The 11792-nt window shown below is 39.3% G+C and overlaps 1 non-coding gene across 1 annotated transcript; it reads right to left on the bottom strand.

The window, feature by feature from the left end:
- Window positions 1–5275: 5275 nt before the first annotated feature.
- On the bottom strand, window positions 5276–5382 carry LOC125607708. The gene has a single exon (XR_007338779.1). It is a non-coding gene; the product is annotated as a small nucleolar RNA R71 (small nucleolar RNA).
- Window positions 5383–11792: the final 6410 nt, after the last annotated feature.

Consider the following 11792-nt stretch of genomic DNA (forward strand, 5'->3'; position numbering starts at 1 on the left):
TTGATTCCTAAGAAGACGAACGCAACACTGATGTCTGATCTTCGTCCTATCAGTCTTTGCTCGGTGATGTATAAAACAATCTCGAAGATCATTGCTTTAAGACTCAAAAGGTTTCTGCCTGACATAGTCTCGCCTTCTCAATCAGCCTTTGTAGCAGATCGTCTGATTTCTGATAATATTATCATGGCGCATGAAGCTATTCATAGTCTCAATACGCATGATTATGTTTCAAGTAACTTTCTGGCTGCTAAGACGGATATGTCTAAAGCTTTTGATAGAGTGGAGTGGAACTATCTAAAAGCTTTACTTTTATCTCTAGGATTTCATCCTAATTTTGTAGTATGGATAATGGCTTGTGTCTCTACGGTGCAGTACACAGTTCTAATTAACGGGCAAGCTCATGGTTTGATAACTCCGCATCGGGGTCTGAGACAAGGTGATCCCATGTCCCCTTTCTTATTCGTGCTCTGTACTGAAGGTTTATCTTTCCTCCTTAACCAAGCTTCTGAGGTGAATCTCCTAAACGGTATTCAATTCTCAAGCGATGGTCCAGCTATCCATCACCTTTTTTTCGCAGACGATAGTCTGTTTCTTTTCAAGGCGGATCTGTTTCAATGCCAAGTCTTCCTAGATATTTTTCGAAAGTATGAGCAAGCGACTGGGCAAGTTATTAATTTAGATAAGTCTTCACTTACTTTTGGTAAGAAGGTGGATACCAAGCTTAAGGAGCAAATTCAACTCAAATTGGGTATCTTCTCTGAAGGAGGAGCAGGAACTTATCTAGGTCTTCCAGAGTGTTTTAGCGGATCAAAAATTCAGCTTCTCAATTATATCCAAGACAAGATGAAAGGAAGAATGTCTGGATGGTACACTAAATTTCTTTCACAAGCGGGAAAGGAAGTCATTTTGAAGTCAGTAGCATTAGCAATGCCCATCCATGCTATGAGCTGCTTCAGGTTGCCTAAAACAACTTGTAAGAACCTCACCTCTGCAATGGCTAACTTTTGGTGGAACTCTACAGAAGATAAAGGAAAGATCCACTGGCTAAGTTGGGACAAATTGAGTGTTCCTAAAGAGCTAGGAGGGATGGGTTTCAAAAACATTGAAACTTTTAATCAAGCTCTTCTTGCTAAACAAGCATGGAGAATTCTATCATCTCCGGATTCTCTTCTAAGTAGATTCCTCATGAGCAGATACTTTCCTCAAGGTTCTTTCCTTAATGCTACTATTGGTTCTCGCCCTTCTTATGCCTGGAGGAGCATATGTTTTGGTCGTGAACTTTTAACTAAAGGTCTCAGGCATATGGTTGGAGATGGAAAATCTCTTTCAGTTTGGACGTCTCCTTGGCTAGTTGATGGTACAAGAATGCGTTCTCCCCTTATGAAGAACATCTTGATCGATTTAAACCTTTCGGTTAATAAACTTCTGATGGATAATTCTCACCTATGGAATCAAGATGTCCTACAAGACCTTTTCTTCCCTCAGGATATAGAGATCATTATCAAGATCAAACCGGTCATTTCTTCTCCAGATTTCTTCATTTGGAACCACACTAGATCAGGGGAATACTCTGTAAAATCAGGGTACTGGCTGGCAGAAAAGGTAGCAAAAAGAGAAGCTTGGATTACTGCTGAGACCCTTCCATCCTTAAATGGAATCAAAGAACACATATGGTCTTTATCTACAGCTCCAAAAATCAAAATATTTATTTGGAAAGCGGTTAGTGGAGCATTATCTGTTGCGGACAACCTCATAGCCAGAGGTATGAAAGTAGACTCCAGATGCCAATGTTGCGGTCTAGAAGGTGAATCTATAAACCATGTGCTTTTCATTTGTTCAGTTGCTAGACAAACTTGGGCACTAAGCAACTTTCCTCTTCCTCCAAATGGATTTGATGCCACTTCTATCTTCTCAAATATTTTCTATGTTCTGAAGACTTCAAAGAACAATTCTGTTCCAGAAAGGATAAGAAGAAGTGGAGCCTGGATCTTATGGAATTTATGGAAGAATAGAAACTCCTTTTTCTTTGAAGGTAAATTATCTTTGGGTCCAACCTTCATCAACTCTATCTTCGAAGAAGTTGATCACTGGTTTTTGATCAAATCTATCGACAAACAAGAAAAAGATATCGATCTTGAAAGGAAAAAGAGAATCATTTTCGGTTGGAAACCTCCTCCTATCTCTTGGTTTAAATGTGATATTGGATGTGCTTGGGACCAGATCAGAAAAGAAAGTGGGGCATCTTGGTTTCTACGAAATAGCGTTGGAGTAGTTCTTCTCCATGGAAGAAGATCTTTCAGTGGAATTGCAAGTAAACATGATGCATCTCTTGAATGTTGGTTATGGGCTATTGAATGTTTGAAAACGTTCAATTATAACTCTATCATCTTTGTTAGTGATGATCATGATTTCAGTGGTGCCATTTCTAAACCGTCGGCTTGGCCATCTCTTCGGTTCTACTCTTCGAAGATCCTGCTGCAACTCAATAGTTTCCAGGATTGGAAAGTCCAGTATCACTCCCATCACAACATCAAAGGAGCAAATCTGGTGGCAAAAAGCGTAATTGCCAAGAATTTCTTTCAATCTTATATTGCTAGGGGGTTCCCTCAATGGCTTCATTCTCTTTTTTGTTAAGCCAATCTCTCCTCCTTTGGTCTTTAGTGATTGTAGCAAATCCTTGTACGATCTCTGATCTCTTTTTTATATAAAATCTAGTGTTTAAAAAAAAAAAGAATATAAGCTACAAAAACATTTATTAAAAGCTCGACAAAATGTGTCGCTAACGTTTCATTTTTTATTTCAATCGACAGCAATGAACATGCTTCGTTGCAATTCGTTTGTCGTTATCACATGAAGAGACTTTTATTGAAGGTTTGAAAATAAGTGTGTAAGAGAATCGAACATTACAAATATTTATCACTTTGACATTGACCAGTTCCAAATATCAGTCAATTATGGATCGTTTTTTTTCTTAATATTTTTAACACGGAAATTAATTATTATTATTTTTTGCTTAACTGAAATTATGTTGCAGTTTTATTATGCAATTCCGACTATGGATATTGATATCTTGCATATTTACATTGTTTTATCCATTCATTCATAAACATTTTCATCATATAGATTAGGATTTAGACATGTTTAGGTTGCATTTTGCATACATATGTTTCTATCAGGTATTTGAGTACCACATGGAGTTTCTGGAGACATTTGGGTGCATTTGGAGCTCAAAAAGGAGTGTTTAGAGTGGTCATTGGGCGAGCAAGGCATGGAGTGACCAGTCCGGAGCGACACCACCAAGTCGCTCTGACTTCCCTATTGGAGCGACCTTACCAGAGCGACAGGGAGAAGTCGCTCGCGGTTTCATCACTCGGAGACGCGAGAACGAGCCCGGAGCGACCTCCCGGAGCGACACCACGAAGTCGCTCGCATCTCACACCCCTCTCGGAGCGACCTCCCAAAGCGACACCCCGAGGTCGCTCGCGTCTTTATGGAGAGACGACACGAAGCGAAGCCTGGAGCGACCTCTCAGAGCGACCTACCAAGGTCGCTCCCGATCCAGAGCGACCCGTTGGAGCGACGCACCAAAGTCGCTCGCGACCTCTCGCCCGGAGACACCAAAAATCGGCCCTGGAGCGACTTCCCGGAGCGACACCTGCAAGTCGCTCCGCGTTATTTTGCTGCCGAAAATCATGATTTCTTAAGGACCTTTTTGCAATTTATTTTGGACGTTTTGCACTTGGAAAAACCTATGTTTTAAACATCTTTTGTAGCCACCAGTGGCAGATTATCTTTTATCTTTTGATCTATTGAGAAAGACACAAGAACTCTCTTGAGAAGTTCATCTCTTGGGTTTTGATTTGTTATGTTCTTGTGTTCTTGTTGATTTCTTATCTATTTCTCTACATGGTTAATCTGAAATCCAATATGGGTTTAAGAGGAATCATGGAGATTAGTGAGTAATCACCTTTTGAATTCATGGGTTAGGGAGATTAAGGGTGATTAGGTTAGTTCTAGGATGTTTTAGTGTAGATCATTCTTGTTCCTTGCTAGTAGAGTATTCATAATGCATCTTCTGAGTTGGCCACTCAAAAGTTGATCAATAGACATTTCCCACCCAAAAGGTGTTTGATGAAATGCCTGAGACAACTCTCCTAGGCTTTTAGTATACTTTGCCAAAGACATTTGTTGTTAAAGATGCTAAGATAGCTAATAGACTTGTTAGTAATGATTGCTTTCATATTATTCAACCAAAGACATTTGATGTTTGAGATATGTTAGCAAATGAGCATTCATCTAGACATAGAGCTTGCTTAGAATTGTGTCTAGGCTTAAGGTTGATAGTTTGATTGATCATTTGCCATCCTTAGTTCGATACTTGATCACCCAAGGTCTAATCCCTATGCCCATGAGTTCTCTTTTCCCTTAGTCAAGAAAGTATCATTCTGTTATTGCTTTCTAGTTTAGTAGTAGTTTAAAACCCATCTAAATCATTGGTTGCACTTAGATTAAGTGAGTACTTGCATTCTCAGTGCTTTGATATCCCTCAGAACTGGTTCGACAATCTTTTATACTACAACATTTGTCTTAGGAGCCTTGAAAACTCCTAACATCAAATTGGCGCCGTTGCCAAATTCTGAGTAGATTTGAACATTGAGATTTAGTCACTTGCTTGAGACTAAGTCATTTTTATTTTCTTTTGTTACTGATTCTCTTTCTTCACCTCCCTTTAATCTACAGGTGTATGAACTTGAGGAGCAGGGGTCCATCAAACCTAGTTCCAATAGCTGCAGACATCAGAGCTTTAGAGAGAGAGTGTGCTAGAAATAGAAGAGAAGAAGAGCAACAGGCTCACTTGCAGAGATTGAGTACTGATATGGGAGACATACCTCAAAACCAACAGCGAGCAGCTCGACCCATTGGCACTTACGACCGCCCCAACATTCATGGTCATAGATTGGGAATCCGAGCACCCGCTGTGGCAGCCAACAACTTTGAGATCAAATCAGGACTCCTCAACGTGATCGAGAACAACAAGTATCATGGCTTGGCTCTAGAGGATCCATTTGATCACTTGGACAGGTTCGACAGCTACTGTGGGTTGTCAAAAACCAATGGTGTGTCCGAAGATGCCTTAAAGCTCAAGCTATTCCCTTTCTCTTTGGGGGATAAGGCACGTCAGTGGGAGAAGTCTCTACCCAGTGACTCCATCACTACTTGGGATGACTGCAAGAAAGCATTCTTGGAGAAGTTCTTCTCTACTTCAAGAACTGCTAAGCTGAGAAACGAGATTTCCAGCTTTCAACAGAAGAACTTGGAAGGCTTCAGTGAAGCCTGGGAGAGATTCAAGGGCTACCAAGCTCAATGCCCACACCATGGCTTTTCTAAGGAGAGCTTGCTGAGCACATTCTACCGTGGTGCTCTTCCTAAGTACAGAGCCAGACTGGATACAGCTAGCAATGGGTTCTTCTTGGGGAGAACTGAGGAGGATGCAGAAGAGCTGGTTGACAACATGGTAAAGAGTGATGCAGTCTACAGTGGAGACCACGACAGAGGCAGTAGAACAGATGATAAGCAGACGAGGAAAGAGATCAAAGCTTTGGAAGACAAGATCGACCTACTCATTGCTGAAAAAGCAACCCAAGAGCAGCTGAAGTTTGTTGGTAACTCCAAGCAGGAAGATCCACTTGCTGTCAATGAGGTTGAGGGTTTGGAAGGTCAAGAGGAGTTGTGTTTCATCAACAACAATGGTAGCTGGTACAAAAAGGAGCCCAACTTTCAGTACAACAACTACCAACAGAAATCCTATCCAAACAACCAACAGAGTGGCTATCCGCCAAGAAACAACCAGCAAGGCAGCTATCAGCCTCAGCAAAACCCCTCGTCTGGTTCCTCTGCTCCTCAAGAGAGCAGCACTGATACCTTACTGAAGCAAATCTTGGAGTCTCAGACTAGAAGTGAGAAGCAAGTTGGTTATGAGTTGAAGAACCTTCATTCCAAGATTGATGGGAGCTACAATGAGCTCAACAACAAATTCTCACACCTTGCTTCTACAGTCAGGAATTTAGAGAATCAATTTGCTTCCATGAACACTCACCAGAATCGCCAGCAAGGATCTCTACCTGGAAAGTCTGACCAAAATCCCAAGGAGGCCAAAGCTATCACCCTTAGGAGTGGTAAGCAGTTACCTCCTAGAACCCTCACCAAGGATGCTGAGAAATTAGGTGAGGGGGTTGCCATCAACATAGATGATGAAGTGGTGATTGTTGATGAGAAGATCAATGACGAGATCTTGGAGAAGATAGTGGAAGCCAAAGGTAAAGGAAAGGTTGGAGAGGAGAAGAAGACAGTAAAGGATGGTGAAGTTGTTACTCCAGCAAGTGAAAGTTCTTTTGTTCCTCCTCCCTATGAACCCAAACTTCCATTCCCTGGTAGATTCAAGAAGCAGCTGCTAGAGAAATACAAAGCTCTGTTTGAGAAGCAAATGAGTGAAGCTCAGGTTGCAATGCCCATCATCGATGCTTTCATGTTGATTCCTCAATACAACAATTTCCTGAAAGATGTTGTAGCTGCAAAGAAGAAGGAGATGGAAAGCATGATGATTCTTACCCATGAGTGCAATGCCATCATCCAGAGGCTTGATGTTCCAGAGAAATTAGAGGATCCAGGAAGCTTCACACTACCTTGTGCTCTTGGACCTATGGTATTTGAGAAAAGTCTCTGCGATTTGGGAGCTAGTGTCAGCTTGATGCCTTTGTCTGTTGCAAAGAAGCTTGGATTCACTCAGTACAAGAAGTGTAGACTCTCTCTGGTGTTAGCTGATCGTTCAGTGAAGTACCCTGTGGGCATCTTAGAGGACCTCCCTGTGAAGATTGGAAGGTATGAGATACCTACAGATTTTGTGGTGCTTGAGATGGGTGAGGAGGCTCAAGATCCATTGATTCTAGGAAGGCCATTCTTAGCTACAGCAGGAGCTATTGTTAATGTGAAGGAGGGCACGATTGATCTCCATTTGGGTAAAGAGAACATCCTCCACTTTGACATCAAGAGGAAAATGAGGAAACCAACTGTGTTCGGGCAAGCCTTCTACATTGAAGAGATGGGCACTCCTGCTGATGAGCACCTTGAAGAGTTACCACCTGAGGACGACGAGGAGGGAGCATCTCCCTCTACTCATTCCCTATAGAAGGTAACCCACCACACTCCCTTGTATATACCATTTCATTTTTGCATATTAGTCTTCTTTTCGGTATCTCTCTCTCTACTTGACGACACAGAGACTGTGTCACTCAAGTTTGGGGGAGGTACCAAGTATTTGATCATGTTTGCTTTGATGTTGTTTCATTGAGTCATGCATGGCATACCTATTTGCATAGATAAAAAAAAAAATCAATCATTTAGTTTGCATCATTTGCATTTTTAGGAGAGTCTAGAGCATATAGGTTGCATTCACTTGCATTGGGAGCAATGATTTGAATGCCTTGTAAAGAACACTACGTTGCACTTGACTAGCTTTTGCACCTCTCAAAAAGACTTGTATGTTTCGAGCCTTGAAAACTCTTCCTGAAACTTGTTGATTGCTGAAACTCAGTCTTTGAAGCCAACTACAACCTTATTTGAACTGAACGAACTTAATGCTTCTTGCTCATGGTCCCTTGTGTACTGAGTCATGGCTATACACACTTGAGTTGTCACATCTTTTATACCAATTTTTTGACAAACTCTAGTGGTAGACCACTCCCAAAACCTTTTCCTCCTTTTAAGCTTTCATTGTTTGATGAGTGAGGCCTTTTTCGGAAAGTCTTACATGTGCATAATGTTGAGAGTATCGGGAACGACAATGCTTGATCTTCATTCTTGCTAGATTGGACACTCTATTGTCTAGCTATAGGTGGGGGTGAGTGTTGTGATTATGATTTGGGAGAAATGAAAAAGGAAAAGAATAGACTCTTTGTGCTTAAGTGAATTGTTTTATTGGGACCAGTATAGAAGCCTCTAGCTCAAGTTTTGAAAAGTCTTGGCCCCCAGCCTAAAAAAAAAAAAAAAAAAGGAAAAAGAAAAACGAAAAAAAAAAAAAGAAAAAAAAAAAAAAAAAAAAAAAAGAAAAAGGGGGCTAGCAAAGTTGTTAGGAGCTAAGAAATGTTTTGAGGTTGTGAAAAATCCCTTGTAGATTTCAAAGAGAAGGAGTTAAAGTTCTTAGGATCTTTTGGTGAGAGATGTGAGTTGGGTTTGACATTGGGAATGATTGTGTGATTGTATGTTTGGGAAAAGGGTAGAACAATGGAGATTGAGCATTGTATGCATGAGTTGGTCCCTTTCTTAGATATATTATGTGCAATGTCAAGGCTACTTGTTTTGAGAGTAAACCACCTTAAAGATCATATGTTTTGAACCTCTTGAATCACTTGAATAAAAGCCTTCCCTTACCCAACCAAATGACTTGGACCAACTGACCATTTGCAAGAATTCACCTGATGTTTTGTGCTTAATGAATGTGAGAGTTGGTTGATTTGAATGTGTGGATGCTTGATGATGAGTGTAAGAACAAAAAGAGTTAAGATAGGCCTAGAGAAGCTAGAGTGTAATAAGAGAGTGTGCTAGTTGTGTTTCTTTTGGCTATGTGCTCCCTCCTTCAACCTCTCTCCCTATGAGTTCTAGAAAGTTCACTTGTGGACAAGTAAAAGAACAAGTTTGGGGGAGTTGATATCTTGCATATTTACATTGTTTTATCCATTCATTCATAAACATTTTCATCATATAGATTAGGATTTAGACATGTTTAGGTTGCATTTTGCATACATATGTCTCTATCAGGTATTTGAGTACCACATGGAGTTTCTGGAGACATTTGGGTGCATTTGGAGCTCAAAAGGAGTGTTTAGAGTGGTCATTGGGCGAGCAAGGCATGGAGCGACCAGTCCGGAGCGACACCACCAAGTCGCTCTGACTTCCCTATTGGAGCGACCTTACCAGAGCGACAGGGAGAAGTCGCTCGCGGTTTCATCACTCGGAGACGCGAGAACGAGCCCGGAGCGACCTCCCGGAGCGACACCACGAAGTCGCTCGCATCTCACACCCCTCTCGGAGCGACCTCCCAAAGCGACACCCCGAGGTCGCTCGCGTCTTTATGGAGAGACGACACGAAGCGAAGCCTGGAGCGACCTCTCAGAGCGACCTACCAAGGTCGCTCCCGATCCAGAGCGACCCGTTGGAGCGACACACCAAAGTCGCTCGCGACCTCTCGCCCGGAGACACCAAAAATCGGCCCTGGAGCGACTTCCCGGAGCGACACCTGCAAGTCGCTCCGCGTTATTTTGCTGCCGAAAATCATGATTTCTTAAGGACCTTTTTGCAATTTATTTTGGACGTTTTGCACTTGAAAAACCTATGTTTTAAACATCTTTTGTAGCCACCAGTGGCAGATTATCTTTTATCTTTTGATCTATTGAGAAAGACACAAGAACTCTCTTGAGAAGTTCATCTCTTGGTTTTGATTTGTTATGTTCTTGTGTTCTTGTTGATTTCTTATCTATTTCTCTACATGATTAATCTGAAATCCAATATGGGTTTAAGAGGAATCATGGAGATTAGTGAGTAATCACCTTTTGAATTCATGGGTTAGGGAGATTAAGGGTGATTAGGTTAGTTCTAGGATGTTTTAGTGTAGATCATTCTTGTTCCTTGCTAGTAGAGTATTCATAATGCATCTTCTGAGTTGGCCACTCAAAAGTTGATCAATAGGCATTTCCCACCCAAAAGGTGTTTGATGAAATGCCTGAGACAACTCTCCTAGGCTTTTAGTATACTTTGCCAAAGACATTTGTTGTTAAAGATGCTAAGATAGCTAATAGACTTGTTAGTAATGATTGCTTTTATATTATTCAACCAAAGACATTTGATGTTTGAGATATGTTAGCAAATGAGAATTCATCTAGACATAGAGCTTGCTTAGAATTGTGTCTAGGCTTAAGGTTGATAGTTTGATTGATCATTTGCCATCCTTAGTTCGATACTTGATCACCCAAGGTCTAATCCCTATGCCCATGAGTTCTCTTTTCCCTTAGTCAAGAAAGTATCATTCTGTTATTGCTTTCTAGTTTAGTAGTAGTTTAAAACCCATCTAAATCATTGGTTGCACTTAGATTAAGTGAGTACTTGCATTCTCAGTGCTTTGATATCCCTCAGAACTGGTTCGACAATCATTTATACTACAACATTTGTCTTAGGAGCCTTGAAAACTCCTAACATCAGATATATACTATTTATTATGTTTCATACGACTATGAACATGACAAAGTAAAATGATGAGACAGCCTATTATGTTTCATACGACCATGAACATGACAAAGTAAAATGATGACACACAACAACAATATTTTAGATTTTTCAAAAAAACAACAACAATATTTTAGATACTATACATATAAATATAAGTATATAACGTCACACCTAGACTTGTAAGCTACAGGTTTAAACCTTTTTTTTTTGACTAAGCTACAGGCTTAAACTTGTTGTGTCACTTATCATAAAAATCTGATTCAGGTTTGAAAGTGCGTGTCTGTGTGTGAGTTGTAAACTTCTAAACAAGATTTAACTAAACATATATGTGTAAATGCCATCATTTAAATGGTTCTAGCTTACTTTAAATTTGATTAAGAACTTAACTCGTACTTAGATACCATCAACGCAACTAACTTTATTGCCAAGATAATGGGGAACACATGAGAGAATAAATTTAGAAAATGTTAGAAGAGATGAGGGCACTGAGTGAAACCTTGTTTTTGTAGCATACTTGAGTTTATATTCAGATGACCCATCATGCTATGCTTTCTCTTTAGCTTATACCATAGACTTTGCGACAATTGAGAAAAAGACAAACCCAACACAATTTATTTTACTGAAAACTTATCAAACTTTATTTCTTTAATTATTTTAAGCTCCCTCTGTTTTAAAATGATTCATGTTTGTAAAGAAAATTGTTTCAAAATATTTTAAAATTTCAATACTTTTTATTAGGTAATAATTGTAAATTCCAAATTGTGAATTTTGAAGAAATTAATTGTATTTATTAAAATTTAATTGACCAAAATTTTTGAGAAATAGTTAATCACAAAAATAATGTATCTATATTCAAAATTTAATATATTTTTATTATTTATGAAATTTTAAAACATTCATCATTTGAAATAGAGGAAGCACTACTATATCTTTTTGGTTTGTAATCCATTAATTCATATCATCTACCTTTTGTGTTCCTATAGATTTTACCTTTAAAGTTTTTTGAGCCTTTGACTACCAAATCCTTTTAGAGTTGTAATAATTATCATTGACCAATTGTGTTTGTATTAATTGTCTTAATTCACAAAGACGATACTTTTTCCGTTTCAAAAAGAGTGTCATTTAGATACTTTTCACACATATTAAAAAAAAATTAAAATGTATTTATGTTTTCATACAACTAGTTAACCAATAATATTTGAGATAAACAAATTTATTTATAAGATCAATGCATTTTACAATTAATATTTGGTTAAAATTGATTATAAATTGTATCTGCTATTAAAATTGTAGAATAACACTTTTTATGTAACAAAGAAAAATACTAAAGTGACACTTATTCAAAAACATAATGAATATGATGTAAAGCTTAGAGTAGGGGTTAGCTTAGGGACAAGGTCAAGCAATGAACATCGATGGATTTATGAGAGATTCACTTTTGTGTCAATAGGACGTTTCTTATAGATTTAGGCCCTGTTCTTTAAGGTGTCGCTGCGTCAGCGGCGAGCGACTGA

The sequence above is a fragment of the Brassica napus genome, chromosome A3 (assembly GCF_020379485.1).
Source record: "Brassica napus cultivar Da-Ae chromosome A3, Da-Ae, whole genome shotgun sequence".
NCBI lineage: Eukaryota > Viridiplantae > Streptophyta > Magnoliopsida > Brassicales > Brassicaceae > Brassica > Brassica napus.